We start from the raw sequence: 23,618 nt of genomic DNA on the forward strand, positions 1-23,618 counted from the left end.
AGGAAGGAAGGAAGGAAGAAAGAATTCACTATCTATCCACTCAGCCTTCCTCATCTTGGGTGACTTAAGTCTACATGATGCCCCAAATCCTCCTTTCCTGGAGTTCTACTCAACATACAAAAGGGCTTCCTCTGATATTGCATGGATACCAGTGGAGAAATTATCCCTTGCTTTCAATACATTCTATCCTAAAGTTCACATTGCTTTAAAAAGATTTAGAAAGTCTTGATTGATAAATGGCCAAAGAATATGCACAGACAGTATTAGAACAAACCAAAGCTATCTCTAGTCATATAAACAAATGCTCTTAATCACTGTTGATTGGAGAAATGCAAATTAAAACAACTCTGAGGTACCACCTTACATCTATCAGACTGGCTAACATGAGAGAAAGGGAAAATGACAAATTTTGGAGGGGATGTGGAAAAATTGGGACACTCATGCAGTGTTGAGTGTAAGCTCTAAAAATATGAGGAAAAATTATATATCATTTGCTTGTTTATTAAAGTAATTTTGAAGATAAGAGATAGATATTGTCAAAAAGAGATTGTTTTGCGATACATATTTTCTTGAATGAAAAACAAAATGTGTTAATCTGATGTAACATGTTAATTAAATAAAATAGTAACTATTTTTGTTAGACGTTATATGCATACTCCACTTCTCTTTAATTTTAATTTCCTGAGAACTGAAAATGTCCACTTGGAGGAGAATATATAGTACAATCCCTTTATAGTACTGCCCACTCATAAATAGAAATTTATTGCTGAGTTAAGAATGCTCAGAATTCTAAGACAGTTACTTTGACTTATTTTGGGGAGATTATTTTTGTTGTCATTTTTCAGTCATGTTTGATTCTTCATGACTCCATTTTGTTCTGGTTTGGGGTTTGTTTGTTTTTTTTGCAAAGATACTGAAGTGGTTTGCCATTTCCTTTTCCATTTTTCTGAGACAGATGTTCTTTTTTTATTTTTAATGTGGAAAGTTATTTTATATTGAAAATATTTAGATTATCTTAACCTTTCTACAGTTAAGGGACAATTATAATTAATCTGATTATTGTCAGAAGGTGAGAATTTGGTTCCAAACCATAAGCTGAATAAGAGTAATTTGCAGAAAATACCCAGAATCTGAGCCCAAAAAGAAGCAGGGAGAGATGAAAGGACCTGCTTCAGAACTGTGCTAGCTCAACTCGAATCTGGAAACTCTGGATACTACATTTAATAGTAGAGGTTAATTTCAACTAACCTTAGGAATAGCTGAGAAGGAGAGAACCAAATGGATTGGTTAGTTTGGCTGAGATTTCATGCCCAGTGAGTAGTTAGTTTAGCAGAGTATTGATTAACTCAGTTTAGCAATCTAGGAATCTGTTCAACACAGGAGCTAAATCCATCAGAAACTTTCCTACATACTTCCTAAGTGAGAAAAAAGACAATGACACATAGAGTTCTGAAATTGTTGGTTCCTGTGGGAACATGAGTTTTCCTCCCTCATGTTTCCCTATCAGATGTCTCTCAGTGTGTACCCATTCTACCCTTATAAATACTTAGTAGGAGGGATTGGTGGGAAAATGTGAGCCCAGTTTATATGTAGATTGTGATGTATTCATTAATCCTGTACTTGCTTTAATACAGGAGTACCTATGATGTTATTATTTCTTCTGCCCCACTATTAAGTAAATGGTTATGTTTAAGATTTAAAAGCTTCATTATTGTGAGTGGCTGGTTTTGTAAAAATAGGATATCACTGGAGCTGTTACACTGAGTAGGAGAAGTATATTTCCCCTCCATAGGGTTACTATTACAGCCTTGAGATAGTTGGAGTGTAAGTACTTGGTGGGGGCTTTTACCTGAGAACCTAGACCTCCCATTTTGAAAACAGGTTAAGAACAATCCAGCCCAGAGAGTGAGGCATAAGAGGCATGAGGCACCAGAGTATGGGTGGTGACCCACTTACCCGTGACAGGGTAAGTAGTAATATGGTCAAAGGAGAGATGTAGACAAGTGCCCCAACAAAATGCAAGGAGGAAGAGAACATTTTGTGTTTGAGAGGATGGAAGTGTGCAGGTGAGAAGAGGAGAAGGGAAAGCTTCATGGCAGAGCTAAGCCTTCAAGAGTGAGAAATCTGAGAGGTACAGATGAGGAGGAAGTGAATTATAGACATGGTTGATAGATAGGCTGAAAGGGACCTTGGAGGTTCTAATTTCTTTAAACATTAGGGAACTGAGGCCCAAAAAGATTGCCCAGAGTTGGAGGATGGACTACCCAAATGTACCAAAATATGAAACAGCATATTGAGACTGGATAACATCAAGTAGTCCAGTTTGATTGTGAAGGGAAGTAACATGAAATAAGGCTACACCATTTGTGTAGGACCTTAAATTAAAGCAAAGGAGTTATATTAGAAAAGCCAGCAGGACACTCAGCTGGAAATTGTATCAAACAGCTGGAAGTACAAGATGAGTTCAGGAAAGTACTAGAAGTATATGCATAAATTTGGCAGTACATCAGAATTTTTTAAAATCACTATAACTGAAACAAGAATATATGACAAGGATTCTCTTAAAGCTGCAATTCAACAGCAGGAACTATTTCAGAGGCAATTAGGTAGCAGAGTAGAGAGGGTACTCTAGTACCCGAAGTAAGGAAGACCTGAGTTCAAATATGACCTCAGATACTTACCAGATATGTGAGCCTAGACAAGTCAATTAACCTATCTGCCTTGGTTCTCTAACTGTGAATGAGGATCATGGCACCTATCTCACAGGGTTGTTCTAAGGACAAATGAGATTTTTAAAGTGCTTAACAGCATGCCTAGGATACATGTCATAGGCACTTAATAAATGTTTGCTCCTTCATTAAAAAGATACAAAGTCTACAAAGACTCACCAACTTAGGGTAGCTGAGAACAACCAACAGAACGAAAAGCAGTTGTTCAATTCAACAGTAATGTGTAAAACCATCTGCATCAGAGTAATGCAGAGAAATCCCCACAGAACTATGTAAGAATGGTGGGTGATGGGTAAATCAAGATCTCAGTAGGTGAGTGGCAGCAGATGAGGTCCCCCCCACTAACTACACACTCATCTTCAGTGGCCTTTGCTGTTAGTCAGTGACCATGCAGTTACACAGGGGACAGCAAATGCACTACCTTGGGAGGGGGGTCTCACCTGGAAGTTCCTCATCCCAATGAAATTACATGTTCATCCCATGTATTCCGGGCACTATGCTAAGAACTGGTGATATCAAGAAAGGAAAAATAAATAGTCTCTAATATCAAAGAACTCACATGCTAAGGGATGGGGGAAGACATGACTTAACTCTCCTATGACCAGGAAATGGGTTGTGGCTCCAGTTTCATGCAACTGCAGCTGCTGAGGAAGAGACAGGATCTAGAGGTGGGGGAAGATTTGCCACATCAGTGAATCTTTGGTTGGGCCTCAAGAAGAGAGGCAGGGTTAATTAAGGAAGGCAACAATTTCTACCCTTACTTCCTTCTTCTGAACCAAAACTCTTTTTTAAATTTCCTCCTCCACAGTGTCCCTACCCCATGGTGAGCCTTTGGGCTGTCATGTGAAAGTAATGTAGTCTCTGTGATCTTGAAACTTTTTGGGCCTGGGGAAGACTTTCCTTAGTTATTGTTACATAAAAAGATGAAGGGACCTCAAAGACCATCTAGTCCAATCTCCTTATTTTACATATGAGGAAACTGAGGCCCAGGGAGGTGAAGAAACTTGCCCAAGGCCACACAGGTCATAAGTGACAGAGATGGGATTTAACCCAGTTTCCATAATTCTAGAACCAGTGTTCTTCTCACATAGTTTTCTATTGATTTTCTTCAGTAAATTAATGACTACTTTTTCTTGATTTTGTTTAATTAGTGCTTGTCTGCTTTTGTGAAATTCTCTGCAGAGATCTTAACATCTTAAGTTGATGTTCAGAACATTTTTCATCTCTCTCTGCCTAGTCAAATCTTTCATATATAGGACTCATTTATTTCTTGACAATCTGTCAGAAGGCTTGAATTAGTCACTGGCCAGAACATTTACTAGATAATACAATTTTACAATTGTAGGTACCTATTTCTTCATTTGCATTTTGACTAGTATGATCATTAGAGTGTGATCTGAAATACTGAAGCCTGAAACCGACTGTTCAGGGAGGTGGAGCAAAATTTAATTCACCTTGCCAATGGGCAAGCCTACTATGCATAGAGACTTTAGAACTCAAGTAGATCTCTCAGGTCGTATTAAAAGTTATAAAGCATTTTACACAAATCGTGTCAATTGCTCCTCCTGGCAGCTTGATGTTTTAAGAATATTTTTTTTATGTCGGTCAGAATTTCAATTATTTAGCAAGATGGTAACCCCTCCCACCAAAACCACCACCACTGATGTCAAAGCAACTGCTCTAAAGTCTATAGTATTGGAGAACTGAATGGGACAATGAAAAGTTAAGAAATTTCCCCAGAGTAAAACAGTCAGTGCTTATCAAAAGGCAGTTTTAAACCCATACTGTCCTGACTGACCTGACCACCATGCTGCCTCTCATTAAAATTAAGGAGTAGAGGCTTTACTATCCCATTTTACAGGTGAGGAAGCTGAGACAGAAATTGCTTTGCTTATGGTCACCCAGTTAAATACTAGCAGTAGAATTTCAACCAAATGTCTCATTTCCAAATCCAGAATTCTTACCACTATCCCAAAGACAATTCTCAATATTATGTACTATTTCAACAATACTACAATGTCAGGGTTCTTTAGTAGGATGACTGTGACCACTCATACTAGTCCTTGAAAGGAGTGAGAAGCAATCATCTTGGGCACAGAGCTGACCTAGAAGCCAGACTGACCAGGTTTCAAGTCTTGCCTCTGATACATAATGTCTTTGTTAATGTGAGCAAGTAACTTAACTTCTCAACGCTCTAGGTAACTCTGTGGGAGTATGGATTGCCAAGAAAGTACCGATCTGCATTGATAGTGGGATTTTTCTCATCTAAGAAGTTCCTATATCTGTTAAATCACTGTGAAATCTTCAAAAGATGCACATAAAGACCTACATTCTTTAAGTTTTCTCATTGTTGATAAGTATTCCATAACATAAGGTGGCATATCCATACTCAAACCATAGCATACAGTACCCAGGAATTATGGGTTTCAAATATTCCACTGTAAAGTGTGCCATCTAAGTTTCAACTACTGGGATGCTACACAATTTTTTTTATTATAAACCTCATTGTGGATGAAGTGACTTCTTTGAGACAAAATTTTTCACTTTCTCTACTAAAGTAAGCCAAGATTATCCATGATGATAAGATCATAAATTTAGAGCAAGAAGGGTCCTCAGAAGTCATCTGACATAACCCTCTCATTTTCTATTCACAGGTTGTGGTTTGTCCTTTGTTCTCAAAGAGGACCATGACATCAAGAAGATGGTGGCATGACTTTGCAATTGAATTGAATTTGAGTAAGGGAGGACTGTACAAAGTTACTAGCCTCACTTTCTTCTCCAGAGCCATCTGGGTCCCGTGACCAGATATAGATCAGGATGACTAGAGATGGCCCAGAAGTCCAATTCGCCCCAATGGGGACCAGCTGGTCAGTTTCTGTTGGGCAACTCAACTCCTCCTCTCCTCTCTTCTCTTCTCCTCTCCTATGTTCCCCTTTCCCAACATGGGATAACATTCCCTTATGTGAGGGTGTTCTGCCCAAAAAAAAGGTAAATTTTGATGGTTGAAACCTACCTAGTTATATTGGGGTTTAAAGGCTAGATTTCTTTCTTAAAGACCATGTCTTAAAGTCAATTACTCACTCTGGCTCTCGTGGAATGGACAACAATAGATCCTTGCCCCAGAACCACTTACTGGTCATTTTTTGGGCCATCCTAGATAAGAGTTAATGTACATAGTAATTGTTTCTCTTTTGACCAGCAACCCTGAGGGTCTTCCCCTCCCAGTATGATTTATTTTTATTAAAGGGGCACATTCTCTCCATATTCCAAAAGGCCCTTTCCATCTGCCTGCCCTCATCTTTGTCAGTGTTTGGCTTTGGGATCTCATAACCACATTTTTCTTAAGTGCTTTTCCAGGTAATAAGTAAGGAGACTTGGACTCTAACAGGAAATAACAATTTTTATTTAAAGAGTATTTAAGTCATCCCTTGACTACTTCTTAAACAAGCCAATGCACTGAATGGCCCATTCCCTCATTCAAAGTGAGAACTCAGAAACACCTTAGCTTAATAAGGCCAAGATCTCCATTGTATCCTGGGCCATCACCAGTCATTCTGATCCATATCTGGCCACCAGACCCAGATAGAAAGTGAGGTTGGTGACTTTACACAGCTCTCACTCACTGAAATCCCTAAATTGCAAGTCATGTCATCATCTTCTTGATGTCATGATTCCTCTTCAAGAAAGGACAAACCACAACTCATTTTCTATGTGTTAACATCTGTCAAAGTTCTATTAAGTAAGCAAATTTCAAATTTTCTTGATATAAGAAAATACTCAAATAGTCTCTACCTTCTCAAAGCAACCCTCACAATCACCAGTCTTTCTCCCATTTTCACCCCTCACAATGCGATGCTTCAGGGACAGTGCTAGACTTGGAGTTAGTTTTCAGACATTTACTCCCTTGGTGATCTTGAGCAAGTGACTTAATCTGAGTTTCGGTTTCCTCATTTCTAAAATGGAGACTGAAATATCTACTCCACTAGGGTTGTCTTGATATTCCAATGAGATCATTTCTGTTAAACACTTTGTAGATCTTAAAGTGCTATGTAAATGTCAGATTTCATGTTAGAACAATTAGCAAGAAGATATCAATGAATATATAGGTTATGATAAACTGAAAATAGACCTTTTCTTTATGCTGAGAATAGGAAAGTAAACTTTTATACATTACATTCTAGTCTGTCATTTGAAGATGCTGACTCTTCAAAGGCAGTATTTGTTTTCAAGGTTTGTTTCCTTGTCATTTGTAATGAATATGCAAACATTCTCCCCATGTGCCAAAAGGCCCTTTCCATCTGCCTACCCTCATCTTTTCTAGTGTTTGGCTTTGGGATCTCATAACCACACATTTCTTAAGTGCTTTTCCAGGTAATAGGTAAAGAGACTTGGACTCTAACAGGAAATAACAATTTTTATTTAGAGTATTCAAAATATTCCATTTAAAGCATATGGTAATATCAGTCTTTTTTTTTTTTCAAAAATGGTTCTTCAGGTCTTCTAGGTAGAGCAGTGAGTAGAGTGACGGCTCCAGAGTCAGGGGAACCTGAGTTTGAATCCGTCCTCAGACACTTAACACACACACACAAAAAAAAAAACCTAGCCATGAGACCTTGGGCAAGTTACTTAACCCCAATTGCCCTCCAAAAAGCAAAAAAAAAAAAATGGTTCTTCAAACTGCTGCCTATCCCAACTTAGTCCTACAAAAGGAGATATCTCTGCTGATTGTGCTCTGGACTAGATTCAAATCCCACCTTGGATTGTCACTAGCTGTATGACCCTGGGCATGATATTTAAACTCTCAGGGATTCATTTTCCTCATCTATAAAATGGAGAAAATAATACCCTAAGAACTTATCTCACAGAGTTAGTATAGTGACCCAATAAAAGACAAAGAAATTTGCAAATCTTAAGATGCTATATAAATATCCTTATTAGTATCAGTAAAGATCATGATAATGATAATTTATTTCCTTTTCAGGAATAAAGACTGGAAAATCTGTGAAAAGCTGACTCAGAAGAAGCACCATTCTATCAAGGAGGAAGAAGGAGTGGGAAAGAGAGTGATGTCCAAAAAAATAGTACTAGTCAATATTGTTTAGTACTATCTGGTTCATAGCTTCATGATGTGATGAAGCATTCATTGACTAATATGGATGCATTCTCTTAAACATCTTAATCTAGGGGGGAAAATCACACCCAAATCATACTCCTTCAATACTTAGCACCAAAGATTAGAATTGGATGGGCCTTTAAATGACACCAGTGTATTCCCTATACCACTCCATCCCCATTTTACATGATGAGAAGATGCAAGCCCAAAAAGGTTAAGTGACCCACTTAAGATCACACAAAAAAAAGTGGTTTCTGGAGAACATGTAAATAAGTTGCTCAAGCTATCTAGGTCATTCATATACCTGGATTCCAAACTACGCACTGAATCTCTTCAATTTGGGGGTATATACATATTAAATAAAAATCAGTTCCTAATTTGTTGAGGTACTGACCTATCCACTGGCAATAAAAAGGCCTAAATATAAAACAGTCTCTGTCCTCAAGAATTTTACAGACTTCATATACATAGTAACTTTAAAAAATTTAGCCATTTTAAGCTTCTAAGACTTCAAACGGCACTAAAATTTTAGGGATACCATTTGAACTTAAGTCCTCTGATGACTCAGTGGATAGAGCACAAGGCCTGGAGTCAGGAAGACCTGAGTTCAAATTCGACCTCAGAAACTCACTAGCTATGTGACTTGGGGCAAATCACTTAACCTCTGCTTGCCTTAATCCACTAGAGAAGGAAATGGCAAACCACTCCAATGTCTTTGCCAAGAAAACCATATACAGGGTCATGGATTTGGATCTGACTGAATGAACAACAACCACTACTTTTGGTTCTATTTAGCTTTTCTTATTCTCTCATGGTTCTGTGACTTAATCAATGAGTGTACTTCCATGTAAGAATAGTTTCAAGAGTGCTAAAGCTGAGAGTGAACCTTAGTTATTAGAGAAAACTAAGGACAAAAACAGTGGGTTTTTTGATTATATTATGGAAAAGAGGAGAATCAAAGAGGAATAGTATCACTACTCAGGGTGGATGGAACACTGGTAACTAATGAAAGAAAAGGGTCAGAGCTAAGTTAGACTGAATCTAACAAGATGAAATTTAGTTTTGGGTTTTTTTTATTTTTATTTTTTTGCTTTTTGGAGGGGGGAACATAGGGCAATTGGGTTTAAGTGACTTGCCCAAGGTCACACGGTTAGTTTTTTGTGTTAAGTGTCTGAGGCTGGATTTGAACTCAGGTCCTCCTGACTCCAGGGCTGGTGCTCTATTCACTGCACCACCTAGCCACCCCACAAGATGAAATTTAATAGTGATATAAAGTTATATACAATTTCAAAAGATCAACATCATAAATACAGATGGAGATAATACCATTATATAGTCTGACTGAAAAAGATCTGGGGGTTTTAGTGGACTACTATGTTGAGCTGTGATATGGTACCCAAATGATGTTAGATGATTTTTTTTAATAGAACTATAGTGTCTCGGAACAAGAAGCTGACTCCATACTCTGCATGGTTAGACTACAACTGAAGTATTATGGTCATTTTATAGATACCACATTTCAAAATGGATAATGACAAGCTAGATAACATCTAAAGAAGGAATAGTGAAGGGCCTTAGGACCATGACTTAAGAGCATCACTTGTAAAAACTAATGGTTAGCCTGGGTAAGAGAAGGCCTGGGAGAAAATGAAAGCTCTCTTTGAGTATATGAAGGACTGCTATGTTGTGGTCCCTTTCCACCTCAACAAACATTAGCTTTCCCTAAATGACAATAAAACTATGCCTGAAACCTGACTGAACCCTGCCTCCTGTGATGTACCTTCTTGGTCACGTAAGGACATAAAAGTCCCAACCATGTGGAGTCTGAGTTTGGCATACCTGATGACCATATAAGTCACTATTCACTGCCCTGCTTGCCAAAATAAGTTTTCAGTTGTAGATAAAAGTGGTGGTGTCCATAGAGTGCTACTGCATCCTTTTTGCAAAACCTTCTTGTGTTAGGTCAAAGTAAATCTACTTTTGAAAACTGTTCAATGACTTGATGAACATCTCCTTTCAACGCAAAATACAGCCTGAACTGACAGGGTACTGGTATCCAGCTTGCCCTAACACATGGGGAAGAGAGATTAGACTTGTTCTCTTTGTTCCCAAAATAAAGAACTAGGAGACATGGATAGAAGTTTTTAAAAGACTAATTTAAGCTTCATGTAAGAAAGTGGTGCATTACATGATGTCTAAATTTGAGTTATGTGAAAAAGAAATCAACTTCCTTGGTAAAAAGTGATTTTTCCTTCACTAGATGTCTTTAAGCAAAGACTGATGGTCACTTGTTGAGCATAGGTCACTTTTGATCTCTTCATTGTGTTGATTAATTTGTATCAATGGAACTTCTTTAGGAAATTGTAATAATCAGTGTTAGCATCCTCCCATTTATTAATTTACAAATTTCTAGTATTGATAACTTTTTTTAATCAAATAGGAATTGTTTTGATTGCATGTTGTGTTGTTTTTTTTATCATTGTCCTTTCTTCTAGCTTGATGTTGATTTTTGACCTTTGTGCCAAGTCTGACCATATACAGACAATTGATTTGGGAGTGACTGCAACTATAACCAGTCAATTTTTTTTTGTTTAAGATGTAGTCATTTGGGGCAGCTAGGTGGTGCAGTAAATAGAGCACTGGCCCTGGAGTCAGGAGGACCTGAGTTCAATTCTGACCTCAGACACTTAATACTTACTAGCTATGTAACCTTGGGAAAGTCACTTAACCCCAATTGCCCTGCCTTCTCCCCTCCAAAAAGAAAAAAAAAAAGGATGTAGTCAACTGAATTCTTGGTGATATTCTTCAGAACTCAACACATAAAACACTTTTTAAATTTTTCTTGAAGAAAATATTCATAAAATATAAGTATAATGTGCAATGCTCTTTAATTAATGGGCTGCTAAGACCAACCTATTAATAATGTATCTCTCTGTCCTTTAGATTGGTCCCTCAAACACAGATTGTCACTGAAAGTATACTTTAAGCCTTTCTGTCATAATAAAACCTTGATTTTCTACCATGTTAAGATGCTTGTATTATACTGACAAAGCCTTTAAGAAACCAAGGACTTCTGTACTATTCATTCAAAATCCCTTTTTTAAATCACCTACGATATTCAGGCACTATGCTAGAAGCTAAAGGTGGAAACAAAAATCTAAAGAGTGTTCCTTGAAGAGTTTTACATTCTAAAGGAGGAAAACACCATATAAAACATAAAAGTAAATACATTTTCATTTCTGTGGAAATGGCACTATGAAGGGGATCAAAATAGGCTTCATGTGGGAGGTGATGAGCTGAAATTAAAAGGAAAGTAGAGAAAGTATAGATTCTAAACAAGGAGGTAAGGATTGCATTCAATGTGGAAGTATGCAGAGGTAAACTTCATTTCAGGCATGGAGGACTAAAGATGGAAAAAAATGTGTGAGGAATAATAAATAGGCTTTTTTCACTGAAAAGTAGAGTACATGAAGGAAAGCAATCATCAGTAAGTCTAGAAAATTACGCTAGTGCCAAATTATGAAATACTTTGTGATAAACCAAGAGGTTTTTATTTTATCCTAGAGAATAATAAATATTACCTAGAGCTCTTTGACCAATGGATTGATATTGTCAGGTCTATGTTTCAGAAATCTCAATCAATACATAAACATTCATTAAGTGCCTACTGTGTTCTAGGCAATGTACTAAGTGCTGAGAATATAAAAAGAGGCAAAAGACAGTCCCTACACTAAATGAGCTTACAACTTAATATCAATTTGACAGATGTCCTTCTTGCTTTGAATGTAAGCTGCTTCCTCCTTGAACACAATCCTCACCACAACCTTACTGAATTTCTAGATTCTTTTGAACTCAAAATGATAGCATGAGTTCCATGAAATTTATCTTGATACTATCCTCTGATTTGTTAAGGCCTTCTGCCCCAAAATTATGTCTCATCTATATTATATATTCTATATTGGAATTATTGAGGAAGAAAAGGACTAGAAGCAGAGAACAATTAAGTGGCTATTAAATATAAATGGACAGAGATGAAAGGTGAGATGGTCCTGAAATAAGATTGTGGATGGAACTGAAAAGAAGAGCATGAATTTGAGAGATGTTGAGATATAGTAAACAAGATATGTCAAATTATTAAATATTTACAGTGAAGAAGGAAGGATAGGGGATGACTCTGAGGTTGTAAACTAACATGACTAGATGGATAGATTTTTCTTCAACAGAAATAAGGATGTTGGGAAAAGGGGAAGATTTAGAGAAGATAATAAGACAGGCATATTAATGGATTGTTGTTGGAACTGTGAATTGATCTAGTCATCCTGCAAATAAATTTGGAATTGCATCCCAAAATTTACTAAATCACATATACACTTTGACTTAAGTATAACATTACAAGGTTTATATCCCAATGATATAGGATCAGAAAAAATAAAATACACACATACTAAGGGGCTGACCAATGTTTGAGGGAATTACTAAAAAAAATTGTGGCATATGAATTAGTGAAATATTATTCTGCCATAGGAAATTATGCAATGGATATCCAGATGAAAATGGAAAGACCACTATGACCTCATGCAGATTGCTGTGAGAACCAGAAGAAAAATTTACATAATGGCAACAACATTATAGGAAAAAATACCTTTGGAAGACTTCAGAAATCTTATTAATGTCATCATGAACCCAGGGTCCAAAGAGATGAAGATGAATCACACTACTGATCTTTCACCATATTGTCTTAAAATACAAAATGAGACATACATTTTTGCTTGTGTAGGAATTTATTTTGCTGGCCTATGTTTGTGTACTGTAAATTTTGTTTTTCTTTCAATTATTCAACAGAGGTTGGAAGAAAGAGATTTTTTTTTAAACAAAGAAAAGGTAATAGATTCTATTTGAGCATACTGAATTCCAGATTCCTACAGGTCTTCCAGTTGAAAGTGTCCATTGGGCAGATTGGTAAAGTAAGACTAAAATTTAATAGAAAAACAAAATCTGGATATATAGATCAATCACAATCAACAAGTACTTATTAAGTGCCTACTCTGTCTCTGGCATTGGATTAGGCACTAGGAGTACAAAGAAAAAAAATGAAATAGTCCTTGCCCTCAGGAAGTTTACATTCTATCTAGGAAGACAATATGTACATATATAAATGGTTAACAAATATATGCAATGTTAAGTACAAGGTAATTTCTAGAGGGAGTCAATAGTCACTGAGGAGATCAAAAAAGAACTAATGTAGTTAGTAGCAGTTTTGAGCTATGTTTTGAAAAAAAGCGAGGGATTGTCTACCCTAATAGAATATAAGCTACTTGAAAGAAGGAATTTTTTTTTTACTTTTTTCTTGTATCCTCAGTCCTTACCTCAGTGCCTGGCCCACAGTAAACATAATGAATGCTTGTTGGTTGATTACAGGTAAGGATACAGTGCATTAGAACTGTGGGGTAAAGTTTTTGTGAAGGTTGCCCCCCAAAGGAGATAAGAGATGGAATGTCACATGTGAGGAACAGCAAGACAATATAGATGAACTGTAGAATGTGCGATCAGGTATATGGCACAGTGGATAGAGTGATGAGCCTGGAGTCGGAGTCAAAGTTTGTCTTGGAGATGTGAACCTAAGTGATTTGAAAGGCGGTGGTATGCTCCACCAGAATAGGAAAGTTCAAAAGAGGGATAAGTTGAAAAGGAAAAAAATGAGTTCTGTTTTGTCCATATTGCATTCAAGATGTCTGTGGAGCATTCAGTTCAAAATGTCCAATAGAAGACAATTGGCGATAGGAAACTGAAAGTTAGGAAAGCTGCCAGGTTGGATGTATATCTATAGCAATGAATGTGCATGGGAGCTGATGAAATCCTCATCATCTTCAAGACAGTGAAGAGAGTATAGAAAGAAAGGAGGAAGAAACAGGAGAGAACACTGGGATATTCTCAGCAACAGAGTTTTTTTCTTCCCTATTAGCCCCCACATTCACCTCTGGTACCATGCCAATGACAATCCTGCTCCAAATTTTCAAAGGTTTGTTCTCTTTTTCATCCCTCAGAATCTCCTTGTGATCCCTGGATTCAAGGGATAAAGACAAAAAACAATTAATCATGGTTGCTGCTTCCTCGTGACATCTGGGAAAGAAAAATACAGGAGATGGGCCAGGTGATGCAGAATTAGCACAAAAAAAGAACCTTCCCCCATGTAATTCAAGGAAATTGTATATGCCTGTTATTACAAATATTTCAGATGCCTCAAAAAAAGAGCCTTTTCTTCCAGTTTTCTATAATATTAAAAACCTGAAACACAACACCAGGTCAATGCTTCTCTCTTATCAATCCCCTTCATTCTTCCATCCAATAATCACCTCAAAATTTCTAAGTCAAAAAAATCTTTAATTAAGCCACCATTATTCTTCATGTATCCTCTCTTCCCCCCATTCCCACGACATGACCTTTAGACTTTGGTTCAGATTCTCATCAAAAGATTTGGACCCTATAGAAATCTCTAGTGGTCACTCAGTCTCTAAATCTTGCCTTCCTTTCTTACAGATTGCTCATTTTATAAGCCAAAGAGAAGGTACAAGATGAAAGTGAGCAAGATGAAAGAGGATAATAAAAGAAAGGAAGCTGGAAAAGGTGGCTCCTGGCACTCCTGTGAACAATAAGAGGGCCTCATTCATAATAAGGAGGCATTTTGCTGGAAGCATTCTTTCAAGAATGCAATAAGGTGCATCACCTTGGAAAGAAAAGGTGAACTCAAACTACTGCAGAGACATAGCATTTTCCTTCAAGCTCAGTAGATGAGATTGTTAAACTTTTCTTCCTCTCAAGCAAAACTAAGTGTTGAAGTGACAACATATAACCCTTACCTCCAAAAAGGTATCTAGAAAGATGCACTCTGGGTAAACAGAAGGAAACAAGTAACACCATGAACATCATCCATATTGATATTATCAAGAAAAAAATTCCATTTAACAAAATAAAAATTTTGACAGGAAAGCTTTTGAATTCATGCATGCTGCCCTGTTATCCCAGAGAACATCTCATAAATTTCAGCCAAGATTTCCCCAATGGAGCTTTTACTTATTAAATCCTTTTATTAAAATTAACAGCAAAGAAGCTAGTCATGTGAGGCCTGATAGAAGCAGTACAGTCTGTGATCAGGAAAATAGAAATCACCTAAGGAGTAAAGGGACTATTCACTATAAAAAAAAGAAGAGGCTAAATGTTTGGCAAGGTTTTTTTAATCTGTCCCTCTGGTGATTATTTTCTTCCTCCTTTCCAGTAAACTCCACCTTATTTATTTGCTCTCATGTAATTTTATAGTAACTTAAATTAATGCCTATAGATGTTCTAAATAACAGTCAAAGGCTATATACTCTACTGACATAGCCTTTAAGAACAGAGTCTCAAAGCCAGGGTCATCACCATGCTATGAAGAGACATCAAAGTAAAACTCATAGAAGAAGTGATGGAAAAGTTTTAGGTCAGGCCTGTATAATCTGCAGCCCACAGGTCACTTGTGATATGTGGAAGAATTTTGGGTGACCTGTGAAAAATGTAGAAGATGCTCTACATTTTTCACAGGCCACCCAACATCCTTCAGCATGTCACAAGTGGCCCATGGGCCAGGCCACAGGTTGTGCAGGTCTGCTTTAGGTAGCATCTTAGAATGGACTAAATCCAATGTTTGAGAACTAGCCTAGCGGAATAAATTATGCTGACCATGTGATGAGGAATTATTTAGCCATAGCAAGCCATGAAACAAAGGAAAATACAAGGTAGCCATCAATCTTTCACAAACCCCTCTTGCTTCTGCAATAATGAAGGGTGATGAAACCAGAAGAAAGAATGAAGTTTCAGCTAAATGGAAGACAGAATTAGTTTCAAAATACTCCAATGGCATCAAGAATCATAATTTCATGGAGCATTTGATCACCTTATATTGCAAAACTCACACTAAATACTTGTAAAAAAAAAATAGAACATCATGAAAATAGTTGGTTTGTGCACCAAAATCAGTTACAAAGGTTGAATAGCTAGAGAAATTGTACAAACAACCCAGGAAGACTTCCCAAATTAAATCAACATACTCTTTGATACTTAGCAATTTCAATTCAAAGGTGAGAATGGTCAAGAATGTTGAGTAACACAGTGTGGATGAGGAAGTAAGAATGATAGAGGCCAAAGAAGACTACACAGAACTCTCATTTCACAACCTTTGTTTCATGAATACTTTCTTTGAGGAAAGAACTGGTTTATACTAGACATAATGATCACCAAAAATACCACAAAAATGAAGTAAATTGATTTTTTTTTAAAGCAATCGGGGTTAAGTAACTTGCTCAAGGTCACATGGCCAGTTATTTCTGGGTGTGGTGCCAAGTATCTGCGCCCAAATTTGATCCCCAGGTCATCCCGACACTGGAGCCAGTGCGCTTACTTGCTGAGCCACCTGGCCTCCCCGTAAATTGATTTTTAACACAGGAAATTACTTGTCAATGATGCAGAAATCATCCCCAAATCAGCTGATTACACATACTCAGACTACCTATTCATAGTCAGACCACATACTCAGAAGGAAGGAGGAAGGGAGAAAGGAAAGAAGGAAGAAACCAGGGAGAAGGAAGGAAGGATGAAAGGAAGAAAAAACAGTAGAAAGAATAGTGAGAAAATATGTAGTAAACTCTTCAAACTCAATCTTGTGTTGTGAGTAATTGATATGGAAAAATTGATAATGGAGATTAGAAATAACATTGATATTATAATAATTCATATAGAAATTTAATTCAATGAACATAGCAAAAGAGCCTGACTACACTGTCCTCTTTTTTCCAATCTCAACTCCTTATTGAATCAGTTCAACTCTACTGTCATTCCAACTCATATCTATTATCATTCCTACTCTCTTTAATCATCAATCAATAAATATATTTATTATCTCCTACTAACAGTTACTGTACTAAGAAGAAACTTACATTCTAATCACTCTCTATTGGTTTCTTCCCTGTTACCTACAAATCACACTTATATCTTCCTCATCTTAAAAAAAAAAAAAACTTGTTGGACTCCAGCACCCCTGCTAACTATTGACCAAATCTTCTCTTCTGCTTCCCATTCAAACTGCTCAAAAATTCCTATGAACTTGTTTTCCAAACTTCTCTCCTTCTTAACCCTCTGCCATGTGGCTAATACTCAACTGAAACTTCTCTCTCCGAAGTTATCTAGAGTTCTAATTTTAAATCTAGTGCCTTTTTCCACTACATCACAGAGAAGAATTGTAAAGCACAAATTTTGCAAACATCACATGTTACTCTGAAGTTTTCCATCTTTGATGCTTATAGTATTTCAATATTATTTAAAGGACACATAATTGTTTTGCTAGCAGAAGCCAGGCTGCCCAGGTGGTATGCCTTGCTCTTTCTCTTGCCCTTGAAGGTGTAGACTAATTCTTCCAATGTCATAAAAATCATTCTTTCCTATTCAGTTCATTGCACAGGGAATTTTAATCTCCAATGGCTATCCAAGATATAAATATTGGTAGATTGAATCATTAGGGTAAAGAAATGCCTTTGATATATGTATATGACATTTTTACTTTTATATAAATGAAGAAGTAGGCATATGGGTAAGTATTTTCTCTCTTGATTTCATTTTTCTTATATTGATACTGCCAATGATTTTTTTCCCATTTGGTACCTTCTTCTCTTTCAAATACTTTAAAATCTATTACACATCATCTATAAAAATGAGTGTAATGAGAAACTGTAGAAACTACCTCATAGGGGTGCTTTGAGATGCAAATGAGTTAATGTATACAAGGTACTTTGTAAAATTCTAAAGCATTATAAAAATGGGAGCTATTATTAGATTCTCTAAAAATCTAGTTAGCTCAGGATTTAATGATTCAAGTGAACAGACTCTCATAATTCCATTGTATATCTTCCACAGTCTAATAACTATTATCTTCTGCCTTTTTGCCCCTCTGAGCCTTAATTTCCATTTAAGCTATGTCTACATGCCAAATTAATCCATGTTTATAGCCAAATACCCTTACTTAACTTGATCCCATTGGTTTTAGATACTGTGCTTTATCTTCCATTAAAGTCCCACCCAATTCTTCACTGTGGCATAGAAATCTCAAAGGTTTTGCCAGAAAAGAATGAGGGCTCTAATGGGTCCTATCCATGGTGGACAGGATTTCAATGTGAGTCTAGTGGCAAACTACTCTCTGAAAACCAGCCTTACTTAAGTTTTGAGAGTCTAATTATCAAAAGGTCAGATAATAAGTAGATTTTTTTGGATAAATATATTAAACTTTCTGTTAAGGCATCAAAGAGTTGCAATCTTTGTAAGCAGAAGAAATACCCACTTTGGTAAAAATAGCACATCATTATGAGATTAAGTATTCTTTGTGCCATCAAACTATACATAGATGTTCATGTATGCATGCATATGTGGAATGCATTGTATGCATATATCAATACTGCATTACAGTCATGTAGATGACGTATTTAGAGAGTATGCCTTCAGGGACATAAGTCTGAGGCTTTCTTAAGATTGTCTACCAGGAGTAATAACATTTGTGCATTGATTAGGCATGCTCTCATAGTCATGGTAATCAAATTTCCTGCTTCAAGGCTAAGTTTAACACTGCAGGGAAGGAATTCATACTTTTTTCAACTCTTTTGCATAAATTTGCAAAACTTCCTGGGCAGGATATGACTCTGTCATTTCTGTCAATGTCTCCTCTCCATCAAAGACCTTCTATAATGGTCATTCCCAGAGGGAGATGAATAATATACTAGACTGACAAATGCAGCATGAAAAATCATCCATGTAATAGACTGACACAAAATGTCTGCCCAACAATAGGTATCAAGACCTACTGATCACTTTGTTGCATGTTAGCAAAGATTAGAGGCATAGTTACTGTTCAGGAAAGGCTAATATTTGAAAATCCCAAAATAAAATAAAAATATTTTCCACATTTACTATTTCCATATTCTATGGATCATCTAATTCTTATTTTCTCCCTACTTCCAACTCAAAATAGACAAACTAACTCTTCTATTTTCTAAGAAATTTTCAAACTGACCAACTTATCATATTTGAATTTATTTTTTCCTTGTTTAGATGAAGGCGAAATTCACAACCATGTTTTCTCTATGTGAACTAAAACTTCGAAGGGGAAAACTAAAACAGTAACAATGGAAATATAACATAGGAACTATCTTTGACAAATATTAACCTGATGCCAGCCTTAATAGCTGGTATCACCAAGCAGAACATTTCCTGTGTGTTCAGGGAGCAGCACCATGTCAGTGACAAGAGGGGATGGGCAACCTGGGAGGGAAGTTAGTGACCAATGGGGAGAAGTAGAGCAGCAAGCCTTTGCAAATCAATTTCATTCTCTTGGATGTGGAGCATGAAGTGATATTTCATAGCAATCTTCAGAGACAGGCTTAGATAGCAGCAGGGGATCCAAACTATCATTCCCTTGGCTCAGATTGTCCAGAACTCAAATATGCACATTAGTGTATCAGGTAGTCTTCAGAGAAGAAAGATACAATGACTGCTCAAAAGACATAAATCATCACTGTTGATTGGGAAAATTTTTCACTCCTTTCCAGACCTTACCCATCTCATATGCACCCTGGAAATATAACCCTCAGTCAGAAAATTCCTACCAACTACTGGTTTGGGGTATGACTGCAGATATTGTCTATGTATAATGCTAAATATGTTAAATTCTGTTAAACTATGTTAAATATAGAAAACAATTGTTTGTGACTAAACAAATGATATCTCTTTCTACTAGGGAAGATCAAGTAGTTATAAAATTAGATGACATTAACTTCCACTGTGTTTTGTGGAAGTTCCCATGCACACACACACATACCTTTTTTTTTAACCTTTTAATCCAAACATTAAAACAAACATTCAGGTCTGTTAGAGACAGACAAAAACTTTTCACATGGGTAGAATCTAGATACCAAAAGAGACATAGATATCTCAAGTAGCCAGAAAAGTAAATTTTAACTGGATGAAGAAAAAGAAAGGCAAATTGTTTCTCCAGAGAATGAAGATCTTTCAGGGATACAAGCAAAGAGATTATGTACTCAAAAAAAGGGTGGATGCAAGAATTCAGTTCATTTCAGTAAATATTTTCAAGGGTCAACTCTGAATAAGTAATGGGAATAGAAAAACAAAAATTAAATATTTCCTGACTTCAAGAAGCTTACATCCTACTACAGGAAGAAAATAGAGCTTTTAGAGAGATCCTGGGTGATTTGTAGTTGGCCCAAATCTGCATATGAAAGGCAGGAATTTAGAATAAAGGCTTTGAGTTAGGTAAAAATATTCTCTCATTTGATCATCTCTACTTTTCTTTTCCTTGCCTACCTTAACCTTTAAATTTGCATGACATGTTATTCTGTCCTCTGGCTTTCCAGAAGACAGAAACAGGTTCATAGGACCTTAAAGAGTTTGGAGGTAGATGTCAACCCACAGATTATTTTGAATCAATAGGAATCATTTGTAAAATGGACTGCCCTAAGATTGTAACATAAATATCCACTTTTATAACTGAGGAGTATGAATCATACTTGTCTTGCAAGCCAAACCAAGTTAGCATCTGCTATCTTAAGATGCCTGACACAGATGTTGCAATCCATCCTTCTTTCCAAACCTCCCCATTTCTGTTAAGGGCATTATCATCCTTTCAATTACCCAATTTGGCAAACGAAGATCCTTGACTTTTCATCTTTTCATCCTCCTACATCCCACATAAACAGTTGCCATATGTTGTCAATTCTTTCCCTATGTTCTCTTACAACTACCTCCTTCTCTCCACTTATCAACTTAGCTCCTCTCCCTCAATATGTTTCACTTAGACTTTTGAAATAGCCTCCTGTCTGATCTCTTCTACCAAGTTTCTCCTCTCCAATCCACTCTGCACATAGCTGCTGAAATGAGATACTTGACACACAAATTTCATTGTCACTCCTATGCTCAACAAACTCCAGTGACTCACTACTACCCCTAGGATCAAATATAATCTCTGTTTGTTCATTTAAAAGCCTTCACAACAATGACTCCAACCTGTCTTTCCATGCTCCTCATAACTTTATTATCAGACTTCTCTTCATATGTCCTTCAATTCAGTTAAATTTGCCGTCTTGTTCCTCACACACACAATCCTCCCAACTCCTAACTGCCCCCCCCCCATACCTAGAATGTACTCTCTCCTCACATCTATTTCCAGAACTCCTAATATTCTTTAAAGCCTTGCTCAGGTCCTACTTCCTATATGTGCCTGCTCTGATTTCCTGACTTGTCAGTGACTTCTCCCTCCAAAACTAACCTCATTTGAATATATTTGAGGGATGTAAGGACACTGACAACAGGAACTGTTTCCCTTCTGTCTTTCTATTCTCAAAATGTGATATAGTAAAGGACATAGAGTAGATACTTAGATGCTTGCTAATTGCTTCATCATCAATCTCAAAATATCTGTATCTTACCTTTGGATAGAAGGTTGAACTAAGGCCACTTTCAAGTTTTATATACTATGATTCTAGATATAGTTTGTATCCTAGATAACTTCATTATCTGTACTAGTTTCTTTTTTACTCAAGAATGGTCTAAAATATGCTGTAGTAAAAACAAATAGCTATTCTACTATGGAGAGAGAAGAAGAAGAGATAATGTGATTGTTGAAAAGAGACTGCCAGTTCCATCACTTAAGTGCTGTGTGATCCCGGACAAACTAGTTGACTTTTAGTTTTGGTTTACTCTCTATAAAAACTATCATAGCATCACAGAATTAGAACTTTAAGGGATCCTAGAGATCATTGTCTGAACCCCTAATTTTACAGATAAAGTAACTTTCCGGACATCATTTAACTATTAGTGGGTTAAGCCAGGATTTGAACTCATGTCCTATGGTTTTAAATTGAGTTCTCAACTTGTAAGGATATTGTGAGGAAAGCACTTCATAAATCATAAAGAACTACCAAAAAAAGATATGGTGTTTCTGTTGTTATTGTGCCTTATGACCTGGGGTGGGAGTAACACATTCAGAGTCAGCAGTCACTATAACCTACCAGGGAGTAAAGAGAGACCATAGAGAGCATGAGGCACAAGCCCAGTGAGGCTGAGAGCCAGGAGAGCACTGGAGTCAGACCGAACCAGCGCAGGAGGGTAGACTGATAACTGTTCATTATGAGTATTTACACTACAAAAATCAACAAACAAGGGTTTGATTTCTTATTTTTTGATCGTCTATATCGGCTGTACTGTTTTTGTAGGGCCAGTGAGCTAAGAATTTTTTTAACATTTTAAAATACAATAAAACTTTATTTAAAAATATATTTTAAAATGTCCTTTTAGCTCTCTGGTCTTATAGAAACAGACAGCTGTCCAGATCTGGCCCTATGGGCCAACCTCAAGTTTGCCTGCATCTGGCTGGAGCTTAAGAAAGTGATGATGGGGCGGCTAGGTGGTGCAGTGAATAGAGCACTGGCCCTGGAGTGAGGAAGACCAATCCAGCCTCTCTGACACTTAACACAAAAACTAGCCCTGTGACCTTGGGCAAGTCACTTAACCCTAATTGCCCTCCCAAAAGCAAAATAATAAGAAAGTGATGAGGAAGATGCATTTTTCCTAAAGAGCCAATTGTTAAACATTCACCAGCATACTCCAGAAAATGTAAACATTCCAGGGACAAAATATCCTGTGTACCTTGAAATTCTTCATTTCAGAGGTTGAGACAGGAAGGAGAGTGATGGGTCCCGACTGGGTTCCACTGCTGAGGCCCTGCCCTGGCGTGGGCTGGTAAGCGCAGGCGTAGAGCCAACAGGCGGGCCTTGGTCTGGCCTTTGCCTTGGGGGCTTCAGGGCTCCAGAGCTGAGGGGCGGGAGTAGGCCGCCACCCAAGCCGAGCACAGGACCACAGGTCACAAAGGACCCAAATCTAACATGAACCTGCTTGTGTCTCTCTTGAGGCAAGACAATGCAAAAGATATGTGTGTAATCCAGGTTTCTGCAGAACTGAAATATACGGATTACTTTGTGGTTGTGAGTAGAACCCCGCCGGGGACAACTACAGGCTACAGCCCTGTATGTAGTGAAGACGCCTCAGTTCCTGAAATCCCAGATTGCGGCTTCCGCTCGCGCGGAAGGGAAGGATGCGGGCGATTGGCAGCGTGCGGATCCTGTCAGCGTGGTGATTCATTTGGTGCTTCCAGGGACCCGACGAACCTGTGAATTGGAAAAGTTATGGACTCTGGGCGCTTAGCACGATCAGTTAGCTCAGATCGCACCAGAGTCACTGCCGGCAGGCTTCACTTGGATTTCCACCAGGAGGGGAGCCTCCAGGGCTCCTCCTTTAGAGGCCGAGAAAGAACAAGGTAAGCGTTTGAAGCAACTAGAATTGGGCAGTGTTACTGCGGGGTTTTGTTTGGATCTGCTTGTGTATGGAGACAGTGAAGCTTCTGAGTCCTTTCTGAAAGCTCTGCTGGTCGCTGCTCAGTGCCCAACACACTCTCACATGCACATGATATGGAAAACATAGGAAGCTTTGGAAAATGAGCCTCAGCAACACTTTAGGGTCTTTCAGACAAGTTACCTCAAACCAGAAGCCCTGCCAAATCCCAGGAGGAGCTGATTTATGCATCTAACCGAACTTGCTTCAACATTTCTCCTGGTCCCTTATCAGAGCCTGGTGGAGTCATTTGCCTTGCCTGTCTTGACTTCTCACCTGAGGAAGAGGTGCTTCTTGTCTCG

General features: G+C 37.5%; 1 pseudogene; it reads left to right on the plus strand.

Moving 5' to 3' along the window:
• The window catches only part of LOC138174920 (mitochondrial assembly of ribosomal large subunit protein 1-like), an 80,404-nt pseudogene extending 56,998 nt beyond the window's left edge, over positions 1 to 23,406 (plus strand).
• The last annotated feature ends 212 nt before the right edge of the window (positions 23,407 to 23,618 follow it).

The sequence above is a fragment of the Petaurus breviceps genome, unplaced genomic scaffold, assembly GCF_028583685.1.
Source record: "Petaurus breviceps papuanus isolate PSGF00001 unplaced genomic scaffold, PetGlider_PUasm1.0 76, whole genome shotgun sequence".
Classification (NCBI taxonomy): domain Eukaryota; kingdom Metazoa; phylum Chordata; class Mammalia; order Diprotodontia; family Petauridae; genus Petaurus; species Petaurus breviceps.